Below are 6,840 nucleotides of genomic sequence, written 5' to 3'. Positions count from 1 at the left end.
TGGCGCCGCCAGCTTCCAGGGTTTGCATAAAAGCCCAAGGAGCAGGCTGGCCCTTGGCCAACCGGCCACACACAGGCAAGTGGTGAGGGCAGATTGAGGAGCTGAGCTGAGAGGCTCACTGAGCGCCTCTGCTTTGCAGCCTGCTCTGGGCCCTGGCAGCCAGGGCTCAAGTGACAGCAGAGCCTTGTTCTGACAGAGGCGCCCGGGGCCTCAGCCAGGACTGCAAATGGAGTCCAGCCTGGAGTAGGCCTAGGTCCTCCCAAAGCACTTGTGTCCGGCCAATCAGCTGCCAGATCCTCTCCCGCTGCTCACTAGGGGTCTCTGTTCCTCCAGGTGGGCCCCTGGGGCAGGGCCAGGGTGGGAGGGAGGGGGGGGGTGGCGGTGGGGGTAGAAGCAGGGGGAATGGGGGTGGCAAGAGCTCCACCTGCAGAGGGCTGGCAGCACTAAAGGCTCCTTCTGTTCCAGGTGCCCATGGGCTGGACAATGGGGCTGGCCACGGCAGCCCTGTTTGTGGGCCTGGCGATGGTGGCCACCGGATCCCCGCAGATGACGTGTGCGCCCGAGCCTGTAAATGCCACGGATACTGACCTCTGCAAGTAAGGCTGGCGGGAGCCCAGAGCAGCTGGGCCGGGGTCTCGGGAAGGTGCTTCCAGAACAAGGAGCACCTCCTCCTGAGGCAGCCTTTGCAGAGGCAGAGAAGGAGACCCTGGGACGCGGGAGGGCCCTGAGGAAAGAGGACGTTGAGCTGGACCCCTGCTTCCAGAGGGCAGCTTCCGGGGACCAGGGCGGAGTGTGGATGTGGCCTGGCCCGCCTTGCCAGGACCCGGAGAGCCCATCCTGCCCTACAGTCCCAAGGGCTCCCTCTCCCGTCAGAGGGGCACTTTAAAGAAGAGTGGCAACTTGAGAGCTGGCTGTTTGCTTTTCAGGAACAGGCCCCAGGGGTGTTGGGACAGGCTGGCCTTCCCAGGGAGCGGCCGCTGGTTGCTGTCCAGGAGGAGGCCGGGCGTCCGAGGCTGGGTGTTTCCTCCAAGGGCACAGCTTCTCTCCGCCAACGGCTGCATGGAACGTCAGCTCCCTCCGCACAAACCTGGGCTGGAAGAGCCAGTCTTCCTTGTCGGGGGTCATCCTGAGGGCTGCCCAGGCCTGTGGCCACCGCCCTGTGGCCAGTCTGTCTTCCCAATGAACCAACAGGAGAGAGAGGGAGGGAGGGAGGGAGGGAGGGAGGGAGGGAGGGGGGGGGAGGGAGGGAGGGAGGGAGGGAGGGAGGGGGGGGAGGGAGGGAGGGAGAGAGGGGGGGAGGGAGGGAGGGAGGGGGGGGAGGGAGGGAGGGAGGGAGGGAGGGGGGAGGGAGGGAGGGAGGGGGGGGAGGGAGGGAGGGAGGGGGGGAGGGAGGGAGGGAGGGAGGAGGCTTCTTACTCTGTCTTCTTGTGTAATTTGAATTCTCACAGACATTGCTTTTCGAAAGAGAACATCCTTCCCCTTAAAGAGATGGTTGAAGCCTCCCCCCCCCCCAAAAAAAAAAACAACAACAAAAAACAAAAACAAAACACCCAACATATTCTGTTCCTATGAGTACATTTTAAAACTCTAGTGAACTGTTCCGGGTGAAGGTTCGTGTGGGAGGGAGCCAGCCCTCCTGGTGCTCTGCTGAGCGGAGCCTTCTGGGCAGGCTTCTTCCTCCGGGAGGCAGAAGTCACGGCCCCACCAGCTGGCAGGTCTGCTGGGCCAGGCAAGGCAGGGCCAGGCTGCAGCAACAGCCAGTGGTGGAGTGCCTCTGTGTCCCACCCCTAGCCCCGTGGCGCCCACACTGGGATGCACAAGAAATGCGTGTGTGTGTGTGTGTGTGTGTGTGTGTGTGCATGCACTCACTGGAGTTGGCTGCCCTGCACCCCAGCTGCCCGAGGCGGTTCCGTGTTGCATCCGGATGGAAGCTGGTGGCCCCTGTTACAGGCCAGGAGTTCTGCTGGGGCCTTAGATGTCCTGACTCATTTGATGGCTATCATGAATCTTCCAAATATTATCATCCTCATTTCACAGATGAGGAATCTCCAGAGATTAAATCACCCTCCCATGGTGCCAACACAGCTGACAGGTGTCAGGATGGGGCTAAAACCCCTCACCTGACTCTGCACTCCTGCTCTTTCCCCACCAGCTTTGGGCTGCTGATCCCACCCAGGGCCCAGAGCATCTCCAGTAATGGCGGGGGGCGGGGGGGGGGGCTATCTTAGCCCTTTGGGGCTGTTATAACAAACTGCCGGAGACTAGTGGGCTTATAAACTACAGAAATTTCTTTCTCAGCATTCTGGAGCACATGTGTCAAACACAAGGCCCTCGGGCCAAATCCTTCCCGCCAGGCCTTGCAATGTGGCCCGCGCTGTCATCACTGCACTCCGCTGCGTTTCCATCACAATGACAGTTTATGACTGTTCAGTAAACCATTCAGCTCGTGATTTAGGCTGGATTTTAGATTTTGTCCCCTTCTCTGATTGAGTTCGACACCCCTATTCTGGAGGCTGGAAAGTCCAAGATCAAGCTGTAGCAAAGTTGATGTCTGGGTGAGGACCCGCTTCCTGGTTCACAGACACCCGTCTTCTTGCTGTGTCCTCACAGGGCAGAAGGAAAGAGAGATCTCTATGGGATCTGCTTTGTAAGGGCACTAATCCCATTCATGAGGGCTCCACCCTCATGACCTAAGCACCTCTCAGAGGCACCGCCTGCCAAGGGCTAGGATTTCAACATATGAATGGGATAATATGTAATGCGCCTGACCTATTAGGGTGGTCCAACAAATGACACTTCCTTCTCCCAATCCCCACCCCATCTCTATTGTAATGCCAGATAATGGCCAAGTCGGGACCAGAATCCCTGGTCCTCTCACCCAACTTTCTTGGATGCACCCTGGTCTCCTCAGGAGATCAGGAGTGGAGATTGGAACTTGTCCTATGTAAGGAACAAAATGAGTGGAGTGGGCACTCCCTGCAGGAAGATAGCCCCTTCGAGGTTTTCGAACTTGAATGCGAGGGTGTTTTCACTAGATTTAATTTCTGGCTCAATTCACCTCAGGTTTGTCCAGATTTTCTTGTAGGCGGGTTTGATCATCTGGATGGTTAGTTACCAGCGTTGGGCCTTTCACAATCCAAGTTTGCCTGTGTCCTGATCCAAGCCTTTAGTAAAGCAGCTCCTCAGGACCCTCGGCTTGCCCTGCTGTGTGGTGATTGGAGAACTTCACACCCGGCTGGCAGTGCCCATGGGTGTGATGTGCCCGGGCCCCTGGCACATACATACCCTGCCAGGGCATGCCCACAGGCTCTAGACCAGGCGTCTTCAAACTATGGCCCGCGGGCCACATGCGGCTCGCAGAGGAGTCTGATCCGGCCCGCCAGGTTTTTTGGGCAGTGAGCGCAGCCGAGGTGTTACAGTAGGAATTAGTAGTTCATATAGTCCGGCCCTCCAGCTCTCTGAGGGACCGTGATCTGGCCCCCACTTTAAAAAGTTTGAGGACCACTGCTAGACCTACTAACCAAATATCAACCTGCTGATTCTGCGTCACTGTTTTAGCACTTGCAGCAACTCCATGCGAATAGAAATGAGACCTGTTCATTCCCTGGGGAAGGCCCATCTGGTCCTCAGTTTCCCCTTCTCCCTGACTCTTGGCCTTTCCCAGTTCAGTGCCATGTGATGACTCTCTCTCAGCCTCAGTGCTCACTAGCTGCAGGGGCAGGAGGTGGTCGAAACAAACCAAATGATCCTTGAAAGGCTGCTGCGAAGACAAATGAAAACCTGTCCTCTGAAAGTTCTTCAAAAGCTATTAAAACCACACCATTCAGAAGCAATGGCTGTAGACGTGTGAAGAGTTACACGTTGGCTCAGCAAGCCGGTGGTGCAGCTCAGTGGTGAACTGTCCTGCCTCAGCCGGCCTGCGTCCTGGCGTCGGGGTGCTGGCCTGAGGAAGAACCTTGCATCTGGCGAGTGCTGCAGCTCCAGCTGCCTTTGCCTGAGAGGGGGCCTCAGAAGCCTCTGGAAGGGTGGGATCAGGAGGAGGAATGTGGGGCTCCTCACCAGGATGTCGTCCTTGCCTCTCTCCCAGGTTCAAACTTGAGGAGCTCCCGCTCCAGCTCTACTACCCAAATTCCATTTTCACCCCGTCCTCCTCCTCAGGCGTCACGCGCAGCAGAAAGCCACGGGCAGTGCTGGGTGACCGTGGCAGGCTGCGGAGCTTCTCAGCCGTGCTGGGCTGTTTACCAAGGCCGAGGACACACCTTCTCTCTCAATGTGTCATCTAAACCAAGTGAAATGCTGACCAGAGAGTTCATGTACCTTTTGAAAGGGGTTCCTGGTGGCTAACTGGGCTAAACCCAACAAACAGAGCCTCGCAGCTGCCGCTACACAGGAGCTTCCAGGGAGCCGCAAGCCGCACTTCAGGGAGAAGCCTCCAGCGAGCTGCCTGCCTGCACTGTGTTCCTGCCGGCTGAGCCAGCCTTATATAGGAGTTCCCTGACTCTTATTTCAACCAATAAGACTGAGATTGTTCCTGTCCAATGAGAGCTGCACAGCTACATCCTCATTAGCATCTTCACCAACCAATCCGAGCAGATCCATTCTGACCAATCAGGACAATGCTTTTTGGACCAATCACATTGTGAGGGTTTGGAATCCTCTTTTGCATGAGAACAAATTAATCAGGGGCTACGGGTGGGGACTTCTCTCCACGGAAGTCAGCTTCCCTCTAACTCATGGAGCACACTCTCTCTTCCACTGAAGACCGTGTTTATCCCTGGCTGGAGTGGAAGATTCCCGAGTGGAACAGAGCTGTCTAGCTGGAAAGGGGCCATGCCACCTCACACCCAAGAGTGTCTCACAGCCATGCTGTTTCCTAATTGAGATGTCACCCTGTTGAGCCGTGCTGTGTCACAGCTGAGCTGTTTGCACTGAATGAAGTCTCCTCCTCCACCATAATCCGTATTGGGGATTCCTGATAGTGTTGAATCAGCACCAATGACCATCCGTTGACAAACCCTAGGGAGACCTCGAGTCTTTGTGATAAGAAGTGACAGAAGGACGAGGAGGAAGAAGCAAGTGAAAACAAGGCACCAGAGGTTTTTGTAAATAATCGATTTGAAAGCCTGGCTTACATCCCTACTTTTAGACACAAGTAGGCCCTGAAGGCTCCCCCTGGTGGCATTGTGGGATCAGCCCTCCGGCTGAGCCGGGTTCCCAGAGCACTCACGCTGTTCAGACCCTTCTCAGGGAGAAGGCAGATAAATAAGTACATAGCACAGTCTTAGTGACGAGATACTTTACCCCCTGAGAGATGTTTGCATTTTGAAAAAATATATTTTATTGATTTTTTACAGAGAGGAAGAGAGAGGGATAGTTAGAAACATCGATGAAAGAGAAATATCGACCAGCTGCCTCCTGTACACCTCCTACTGGGGATGTGCCTGCAACCAATGTATATGCCCTTGACCGGAATCGAACCTGGGACCTTTCAGTCCGCAGGCTGACGCTCTATCCACTGAGCCAAACCGGTTTCGGCTGCATTTTGATAGTGCAATGAATAGTAGGCCAAGGTACGGGCAATATCTAACCCAAAGAAGTGGATTGTTTAAGTGGCGGGATTCCAAACAGTGAGAGGATCTTAATTGTAAGGGGAGAACACAGATTGTGCCACGAAGAAGGCGGTGTGAATTTGCTAAGTGTTTCTTTATGTAATAAAAACATTCCCCAAAAGCAATGTTTAAATGCGATTCTTGCGGAAGCCTGTTTGGCTCAGTGGTAGAGCGTCGGTCTGCAGACTGAAAGATCCCAGGTTTGATTCCGGGCAAGGGCATGTACATTGGTTGCGGGCACATCCCCAGTAGGGGGTGTGCAAGAGGCAGCTGGTCGATGTTTCTCTCTCATCGACGTTTCTAGCTCTCTATCTCTCTCCCTTCCTCTCTGTAGGAAATCAATAAAATATATTAAAAAATTAAAAAAAAAAGCGATTCTTATAGTCGTACTTTAAAGATACTGATCACACCTGGCCCCTGATTAGTTTGCCTGGGATATATGTTCTTTTTTGAGGAGAAGACACTGACGATAGCTAACACTTTCTGACTGCTCTGCATGGATCCCTTACTTTACCCCTCAAGGCAACCTGTACATAGATTCCGTTAGTGTCTCCATTTTACAGGTGAATAAACTGAGGCACCAAGAAGTCAAGCACCTCTTAGGCCACACAGATTCAATCCCACTTGATTATACAGTTCCCAACAGTGTTAGACAGAACCCTTATATACCCCAGGCTTCCTAAAGCCCTGACATTCACCTCTCTCTCTCTCTCTCTCTCTCTCTGTAGCGGCCTTGAAGTTACCTACCCAGAGGTGGGGAACATCGACTGCAAGGTTATTCCTAGCTGCAACGGCTACAGAAAGAAGATCACCACCTGGTCCCAGCCGATGGTCAAGTACCCGATGGCCTCTGAGGTGAGTGAGCAGGCCTAGCCTGGAGGAGGAGCCTGCTTCTCTGGGTGACCGGAAACTGTGTGCAGAGCCATCTGGGCTGGGGCTGGTGGTAACCGATGGTTAGCAAGGAGAAGGTTGGGTGTGTTGCAGGTTGGGAGAGCTTGGTCGGGGACTCGGGGGCCATCTGCCCTGGGCCCTTCCCTGCATCTGCAGCCCCCGAGCCCCCAGCCTGGCCCCTCGGTCGTGGGGACCAGCTGGTGCATGCTTTGGAGTCTGCAGAGAAAAGGAGGAGAGGGAGGGTGTGGGGAGTTGGTTCTCGAGGCGCAAGGGGCCTGGACTTTCAGAACGCCCCTCCGCCTGGGGAGGGGCGGGTGTGTGAAGGCAGCACGTCCGGTGC

At 55.0% G+C, this 6,840-nt stretch overlaps 1 long non-coding RNA gene across 1 annotated transcript; it reads left to right on the top strand.

The window, feature by feature from the left end:
• Window positions 1-215: 215 nt before the first annotated feature.
• On the top strand, window positions 216-6,457 carry LOC118726010. The gene is made up of 3 exons (XR_004990192.2): window positions 216-333; window positions 466-596; window positions 6,338-6,457. It is a non-coding gene; the product is annotated as an uncharacterized LOC118726010 (long non-coding RNA).
• Window positions 6,458-6,840: the final 383 nt, after the last annotated feature.

Source organism: Pipistrellus kuhlii, unplaced genomic scaffold, assembly GCF_014108245.1.
Source record: "Pipistrellus kuhlii isolate mPipKuh1 unplaced genomic scaffold, mPipKuh1.p scaffold_m20_p_21, whole genome shotgun sequence".
NCBI classification, from domain to species: Eukaryota; Metazoa; Chordata; class Mammalia; order Chiroptera; family Vespertilionidae; genus Pipistrellus; species Pipistrellus kuhlii.
Note: the sequence above shows the minus strand (reverse complement) of the source record. Positions and strands in the feature narration are given on the sequence as shown.